The sequence below is a fragment of the Dipodomys ordii genome, unplaced genomic scaffold, assembly GCF_000151885.1.
Source record: "Dipodomys ordii isolate 6190 unplaced genomic scaffold, Dord_2.0 Scaffold140, whole genome shotgun sequence".
Taxonomy (NCBI): domain Eukaryota; kingdom Metazoa; phylum Chordata; class Mammalia; order Rodentia; family Heteromyidae; genus Dipodomys; species Dipodomys ordii.
In genome coordinates, this window is record NW_012267356.1 from 4,158,193 (window position 1) to 4,166,027 (window position 7,835).

The window sequence follows — 7,835 nt, forward strand, 5'->3', positions numbered from 1 at the left end:
GTAATCCCTCAGTACAGTATGTTCACAAAAAATAAAAATTAAAATTAATATTAAAAAAAAGAAATGTACTCATTATCTTGCCCATGTAATTGTAACTCCTGTATGGTATTCTACACACAAAAAATTCTTTAAAATAAAAAAATAAAAATATAAAAAGGAAAAAAAATGAACTATGCTCAGATTATTCATTTGTTTTTTAGTTTTTACTATTTTATGTAGAAATTAAAAGATTATACTAGAAATAAGATAAAGTTTCATCTACTTTGCTCCTAAAATTTCTCAAGTCCAAAGTCCAAGTAAGTAGTAAAATTCCAGACATATTTGGGAGTAGACACAATATGATTTGCTAATGACTGGAAATTTTAAAGGTATAAGAAAAGGAGTGAGAGATAACTTCTAAGGTTTTGGCTTGACCAAATAAATTGGCAAAATTATAAGAAACATTGATTTGGAAAGAAAAAAAAACTGGAATAGAGATATCTGGTGCGGGCAGGAGGGAAGGAAAATAGGAGCTCAGAACTAGACAAAGTAAATCTGATTTATTAATTAGACACTTAAGCATTAATGCCATATAGATATTTGAATAAAAGAATCTGGTGCTTAAGTAAAAGTTTGAGTCTAAAATATATATTGTGGAGTTTTCAGTATATAAATGATTAAAGCCATGAGACAGAATGAGATTACCAAGGGAAGAGCTGTAAAATGATTCCATAGACTGAATTTGGGGGTATTCCAGAGATAGGACTTTGGGGAGAAGAGGATTCCTCAAAAGACAAATTGGAGAAGTAAGTAAGCTAGAAGTATAGCTGTTCTGCAGGGATTAGCTAGCCCTGAAATGTTCATTTATGTCTCTCTCACATGCCTTTTTCTGTATACCCTTATTAATATCAACACATTTTTTATTATCTTTGCGAATTTCCAGTCAAAAGCCTATGTGCAAGTGTTTTCAGTTCCTTGGAAATAAATAAGATTTGTTTGTTTTATAGCAAGATGTCTCCAATAGGTGGAATCAAAGTTACTTTCTTAGGAAAACTATCCTTGAACACTTTCTTCAATAGCAGCATCTTCTCAGTTGTGGAGTTAAACCTATTTGTGCACTTACTAACTTTAGTCTGTTTCCCACTCCACTGAAGCCCCAAGGCACAATGTGGTACTGTTTGACCTCACTCCTCTTTTACTGGCTTAGACTCCGCCACAAGCAAAAGCTTGAAAAATATTTTTTTCAATATGAATAGCTTTTCGATTGTGGAAAGATGTTTCTATGAAAATATTCACAGACACATAAGCATACACATATTTATCTATTATCCCGGAAAACATGAATGTTGAAACTCAATGCTGGAATGTGGAGTTCAAAAGAAATAATAGAGCTTTTTTCATTCTTCATAATAGAAGTTTGGTAGATGTATGAAAAGAGAGAAAATGGAATTTGGCATGCAATGCATTGGTCCAGTATTCAATGATTTGTAGATGGCAACATTTTTATTTTCCATATATTACTTTTTTTAAGAAAAACAGATGTGTATTCAAAAGCAACAAAACACATGAAGAAAATGAAGTGGGTTATTAGAGCTAAAAGGGCTTGTGTTTGTAACTAGTGGTCCTAATATAAACAAAGATGTAACCAACTGCATATAATCAAGCCTGATTGCTATTTACCAGGCTGACTTCATTACTGGCTCTAAATTCTTGGCACATCTGAGACTTAAAATATATCTTTAAAAAGTATCAGTGTTTTAAAAAAATCTTTAAAAAATAATATTCAACCAAAAATAGTATTCTTAAGGATGAATATTTACATCATTTATATCATTTAATTGGATAGCTATGTAAGAAAAGAGCAAAATGGCTCACAGAAGAGACCAATAAACATTTAGCTGGCATTTTCCACACACTGCTCTAGTGAAAAGGAGTGAGCAGCAAAAATGTGCTTCTAAGAGTTTTAAACCATATTGTACAGAAGTCACATCAAATTAATACTGAGGACCATTTAGAGCTTTTATTCTGAAAAGCTTTTGAAAGGGGATTAAACTATGAAAACTCTCATGATACTAAAGTACCTATTAATGGGTTGAGGAGGTAAGAAAGGAACAATGAAAGTGTTATTTTTAGACAAATCTTTACTTTGTGTGTATCAGCACAAAGCGTTGCTCATGAGTGCACCAGCAGTCAGTCCTCCGGCAATAGCCCAAACATGCACACTCTGATTAGCAGAATTCTGTTGTCTCTTCTCTGTAGAAATAGGTCATTTTCTTTAAATAGTGGCCTAATGTGGCTAAAGCACAATAACAGATATAAATACATTTTGACAGTATGGGTATAGACATAATGAAACTATACTTTCCTAGGAACTGAGTTCTGAAAATATATGTACGAGCTCTTCTTTTTGTGAATAGGAGGTAAGTAATCTTTGCAAGGCCTCTACCTAACTCTTAAAAACTTAAGTTTCTACTTCTTATGATAATATTTTACTGAACAAACAATTATGCTTTCTTTTTTTTAAAAAAAAAAGTAGGAAAGAACATGAGACTGAGAACAGGAGCCTAGATAGTTGTCATCTCATCAAAAATAATGAATGCTCAAGAGGTTTCAACTTTCTGCCTTCCCAGTGGTTTATCCAATCACAACGCACTACGAGAAGAGAACTGAGTAGGCAAAAACACGCTTCTTCATCAGCCCCAGCCAGCACCTGTAACCTTGCAACAACTGTATACCAGTGATCTGACAAGGCAACACCCCAAAAGACAACTGGAGATGTTGTTGCTAGCCTGCTGAGCCTCCATCAGTGAAGGGGCACTGCACATGGTAAATGACAGCTTTGTGTCTGTCCCATCTAGCAGCCTCTCCCCCTCTTCCTGACATAGTCATGTACTCCCATAACAATCTGATGCCTAATGATCCAAACACCAAGTGTAAAGTCTCCTTAATTTGACCCTTGTTAAACTCCTAATTGGATTGAAGCAGGCTCCAAGTGGAAAGCAACCCTGGATTATTCAGGAAAGCTCTTACAAAATGAAGCCCAAATTACAAAAGGCGGCTAGGGCTGCTGGACGTCACAAAGAATAGGCAATGAATTGCAGCTGTCACTTAAGTTAAAAATCTAATCAATTGCCTTTTTCAAACAGGTAACTTTTAGAACAGTTTCTTCATTGTGATACTCTTCAGAGTATGCTTGACCCAAATTTAATAAGCGGCTATTAAAGCAGAAGAGCAGCCGTAGAGCAAACACCGGAGAATGAGTCAGTGCATTCAGAGTCTTAATGATTTTAAAATGACTACAACCATTGCTTCATTCACAAGGAACAAAGCTCAGGCTCTGTTCCACAATGTCTTAACACAAACTGTCTGAGCAGACAGCATTCATTTGTCCTTCATGAACTGCAAAGGTCAGCCACATGGCTGAGGATATGGCAACAGTTTAATTGTGTTTCTTCTGTCAGAAGTCTGAGGGGAGAAACTTAGGAGTGCTTGTATATGAAAACTAGCTTTTCTGCAAGGAAATATACAGTGTAAGTGCATAGACTGGGGTGGGGAGGGGAGAGGAGTTTGCATGTTATGCAGACAGGTGTAAAACATGAAGTAATTATAGAAGCTCAAATTAGTTCTTAGGCCTGAGGCGAAAAGGAGAACAGTGCCTTGACAAAAGGGAATAGCAAATAAGGATAGCAAACAAAAAAATGGCTTGAATGTGTAAATTAGCAAGAAAAATGAGACAGAAAAGAAGCTTTACTCTACTATTATTTCCCACGTGAGAACAGAGCAGCTGAACATGATCAAGTGAGCTCTGGAGAAGAGAGGCAGGCATCAACCTGGACTTGGAGCCAGAGTGGCAGCTCTATACTTCCTAGTCAGTCACTCATTATGCGCTGAAGTGCTCTTGAGAAGTGCCTTAGACCTGACCTATCATATTACTTCTCTGTAAACACATAATCCTTGCTTGTTAGGTGGTGTCAACACTAGCATTCATTCACTAGGGGAGTCTTTTTGTGAATAGACACTTCAAAAGTGCTGCCAAAACCAAAGAATTGACACCATAATAAAACAATTTGAATCCCAACCAGGTAAACAGACCTTAAGGTTTTCTTCAAAATTCAATGTAAAGAGCATTACATCAAGTTTCTCTCATTTGGAAAAAGAAAACCCCAAACTGCTTGCTATGGTAAAACTATTTTCTTTTACAAGTAATCATGACTAAGGTGGGTTACAGACCCAAGGACCAGAAATAACGTCCACCACTTTTTAATTCCCTGGTATGGTCCCTTAAGTTTCACTGAAAACCTTTTCTTCTTAAAGAACCTCATCACACAAACCTTAACCTAAAAGTCAAGAACATCTCAATAATGTCAGAACCGTACATGTTGCATGGACCAGGCATGGCTGGACATAATCTCATAGAGAGAAAAAAATAATGGAGCATTTAGTATACGTATTACCATCAGTGCAGACAGATATCACTTAATTAAATGATAATGAAAACTGAATATTTAATGTAAGTAATTGAAAAATACAATTTTATATACTTAACTGTAGTTTTATTAAGGTTCAGCTTTGAACCTCAAAATGTTTTCAGGGTACATTTAAATAAGTTACATAAGCAAGGAAAATAGTTTATTAAATGGGTTGGAGTACTTTGTTTAGAGGGTCTTCAGAGGATCTTCACATTTCCCTGAATAAAGTTTTCATAAAATGTTAAGCATAATCCCCATTCTGCTAGTGCATCTATTTATTTATTTATTCAGTTGTGCCAGTTCTGGAGCTTCAATTCACAGCTTCAAGTCTGGCTTGGTGTCTGCCACACATGGCTGGTATTTTCCTACTCAAGCCACAACTCCACTACAGGCTTTTTGCTGGTTATTTGGAGATTAAAAAGTCTCTAGAGGGCTAGGAAGGTGGCTCAGTGGTAGAGTGCTTGCCTTGCATGCATGAGGCCCTGGGTTAGATTCCTCAGCACCACATAAGCAAAAAGAAAAAAGCTGGAAGTGGTGCTGTGGCTCAAGTGGTAGAGCACTACTAGCCTTGAGCTGAAGAGCTGAGGAACAGCACCCAGGCCCAGAGTTCAGGCCCCACAACCGGAACCCCCCCCAAAAAAAAAAAAGTCTCTAGGATTCATCTTCTGGGTGGTTTCAAAGATCCTCAGATTTCAGTATCCCCAGTAGTTAAGATTATAAGTGTGGCTAGGCACTAGTGGCTCATGCCTGTAATCCTAGCTACTCAGGAGGCTGCATCTCATTATCTCAGTTCGAAGCTAGCCCAGGCTGGAAAGTCTGTGAGATTCTACAATAAACTACTCAGAAAAAGTCAGGAGAAGTGGTGCTGCGGTTCAAGTGGAGAGCTCTAGCCATGAGCAAATGAAGCTCTGGGACAGTGCTCAGGCTCTGAGTTCAAGTCCTAGATAGATAGATTAGATAGATAGATAGATAGATAGATAGATAGATAGATAGATAGATAGATAGATAGATAGATAGATGGATGGATGGATAGATAGATAGATAGATGATAGATAGATAGATAGATAGATAGATAGATAGATAGATAGATTTATTTACAGGTGTGAGCTATGGGTGCCTGACTCTGCTAGTGTTTTCAGGAAAATATTTTATTATCTGATAGTGCTATGCCATCTCTAAAATAAATAATTCATAATGTTTTTGAATATATAGTAGTGATATATCAGTATGCCTTATTCCAACTAGTATCAATGTAGTTGGATTCTTGCCTTTTGTCCCCTTGCCCTGGATCCTAAATTGGAATATGCTTGCTTATGAGAGGAAAAGACCAAACAGAAACCATCAGTTATTTGCTTCATCTCTTGAAAGATATACTGGTAATTCTGAGGAGACAAGGACTTCAATGAAATGCTTCCAACCTAAGGAGAATTTCTGTAGAAAAAAGACTGGTCAAGTTAAGTATCTATCTCAGAGTCTGACATTAAGCCAGTGCTCCTATTATGCATGGTTCTATGTATACACACAGAAAATGGACTGAAATACCTATATGTGTTTTGGCATATGTTCATTACTGTTATATTTCTCTGCATTAAGAAAATGCCTTTTATTACTAGTAAGTGGAACTTTTTAAATCTTTTTGAGAACTATGAGAATCTTTTTGAGAAAAATGAGGAAGATATGATAGGTTATCTTCTTAATAGTGGACAAAAATGGGAACTCTTAAAATCTTAGCAGTATCTATTGAAACTTCAGATTATATATAATTTTACCTAATGTTATATAGTCAAATACTTCAGCCTTTCTACTAATTTTGTACCAAATATTTAAACAGGGTTCTACGTAGGATAAAGTGAAATTTGAATCTTATGTAATACTCTACAGCTAAATACTTTATTCCTTTCCATTAATTATCAACCACATAATTAAACCGAGTTCTATATGGAATAAATCTACCTTATTTAGAAGTTTGCTGAGTTTGTTGGGAGTGAGAAGCAACATAATTTTGTTGAGAACGATTCAACAAAAGGGCTTAGATTCTAAATTATAGCTCTAACGCTAGGAGGAAAAGAAGCTACATGTGCACCTTAATCTTTGGCTACTACAGCTTCTTGACTTTTTGGGAAAAGATATTCTCCATAAATTACTTTACATATTTATTTGCTTGCTGACAATAGAATGTTCTTTAAAACTATGTATTTTACTTTCTTACTGAGAACTTTAATAATACACTTTAAGGGCAGAATATATGATAGCATAGTGCTGGCTATAACTTATTGGAAAGTATTGTTAGAACACTCTTCCTTATCTTGACCTATATCTTCTGTACACAAGTCTTGTGTCCTGAGGAAGAACATATATATAATCCTTGTTAAAATGACTCAGTTTTTAAGAAAACCATTATGTCCAGCTTGTCCCATCTCTACCCAGTCATAGCCTTACGATTTCTATATCACTGATGAAAGTTACCTATTATACAAACTTTTGATAATTTTGCTAATTTGGTTTGTGTCACTTGTATATCAATTTAAATTTATGCTCTTGAGTCTGAGAAAATTCTTTATAATACTTCAAACATCTTCAATTTGTTGTAGATAGTTTCATGGCCTGATATATGTTTCCTCCTGAAGAATGTTCCATGTGCACTAGAGGAAACCCTGCTATTGTTGGTAGAACATTTTATAAATTTATGTCAGATTTGGTTGGTTAAGACTACTTAAGTCTTTTATATATTAATTGACTAGCTTTCAATTCTATCTACTGCTGAAAGTCAGGGTATTGAAGTCTCTCACTATTATTATAGAACTGTATCGTTCACCTTTCAGTCCTATCTATTTTTGCCTCACATACACTGGGCTCCATTGGTAGTTGCACATTAATTGATAACTTGTTATCTTCTCAATAATGATTTATATAATCCTTTAATCATCACAAAATGTTTCTCTTTATATTTAGTAAAATATTTGTTTCTATTTAGACTTTTTAAAAATAAATGTTTATTTTGCTTAATATCATTGGAGCCATTCTACACCTTTATACACACATATTACATGTTTATATATACTATATTATTAATACATTTGTCTTTGGTTTTTGTTTATTTGAGGTGCTGTGAGTCAAATGTAGTATTGTACATGCTAAATGGCCTACCACTGAGCTACAACCCCAGATTTCATCCACATCTTTTCATCTAAACTGAGTCAAAGCATAAAGCTTACAGGATATGAGTGTATGTAGATGACATATAGTTGGGTCTTGTTGTTTTAATTCAGTCTTTCAGTTTCTACTTTTTCATTGGTTTAAAGTTGTCATGTCCAAAACGAGCTTTACAACGTCGGTGCGGGGGGGGGGGAAGGACTGGGCACCTCGGAACGAGAAGAAACGTGCTTA

The 7,835-nt window shown here is 35.3% G+C and overlaps 1 protein-coding gene across 1 annotated transcript in view; it reads right to left on the reverse strand.

The window, feature by feature from the left end:
• The window catches only part of Nbea (neurobeachin), a 546,038-nt gene that overhangs the window by 145,224 nt on the left and 392,979 nt on the right, over positions 1 to 7,835 (reverse strand). The window lies entirely within an intron of this gene.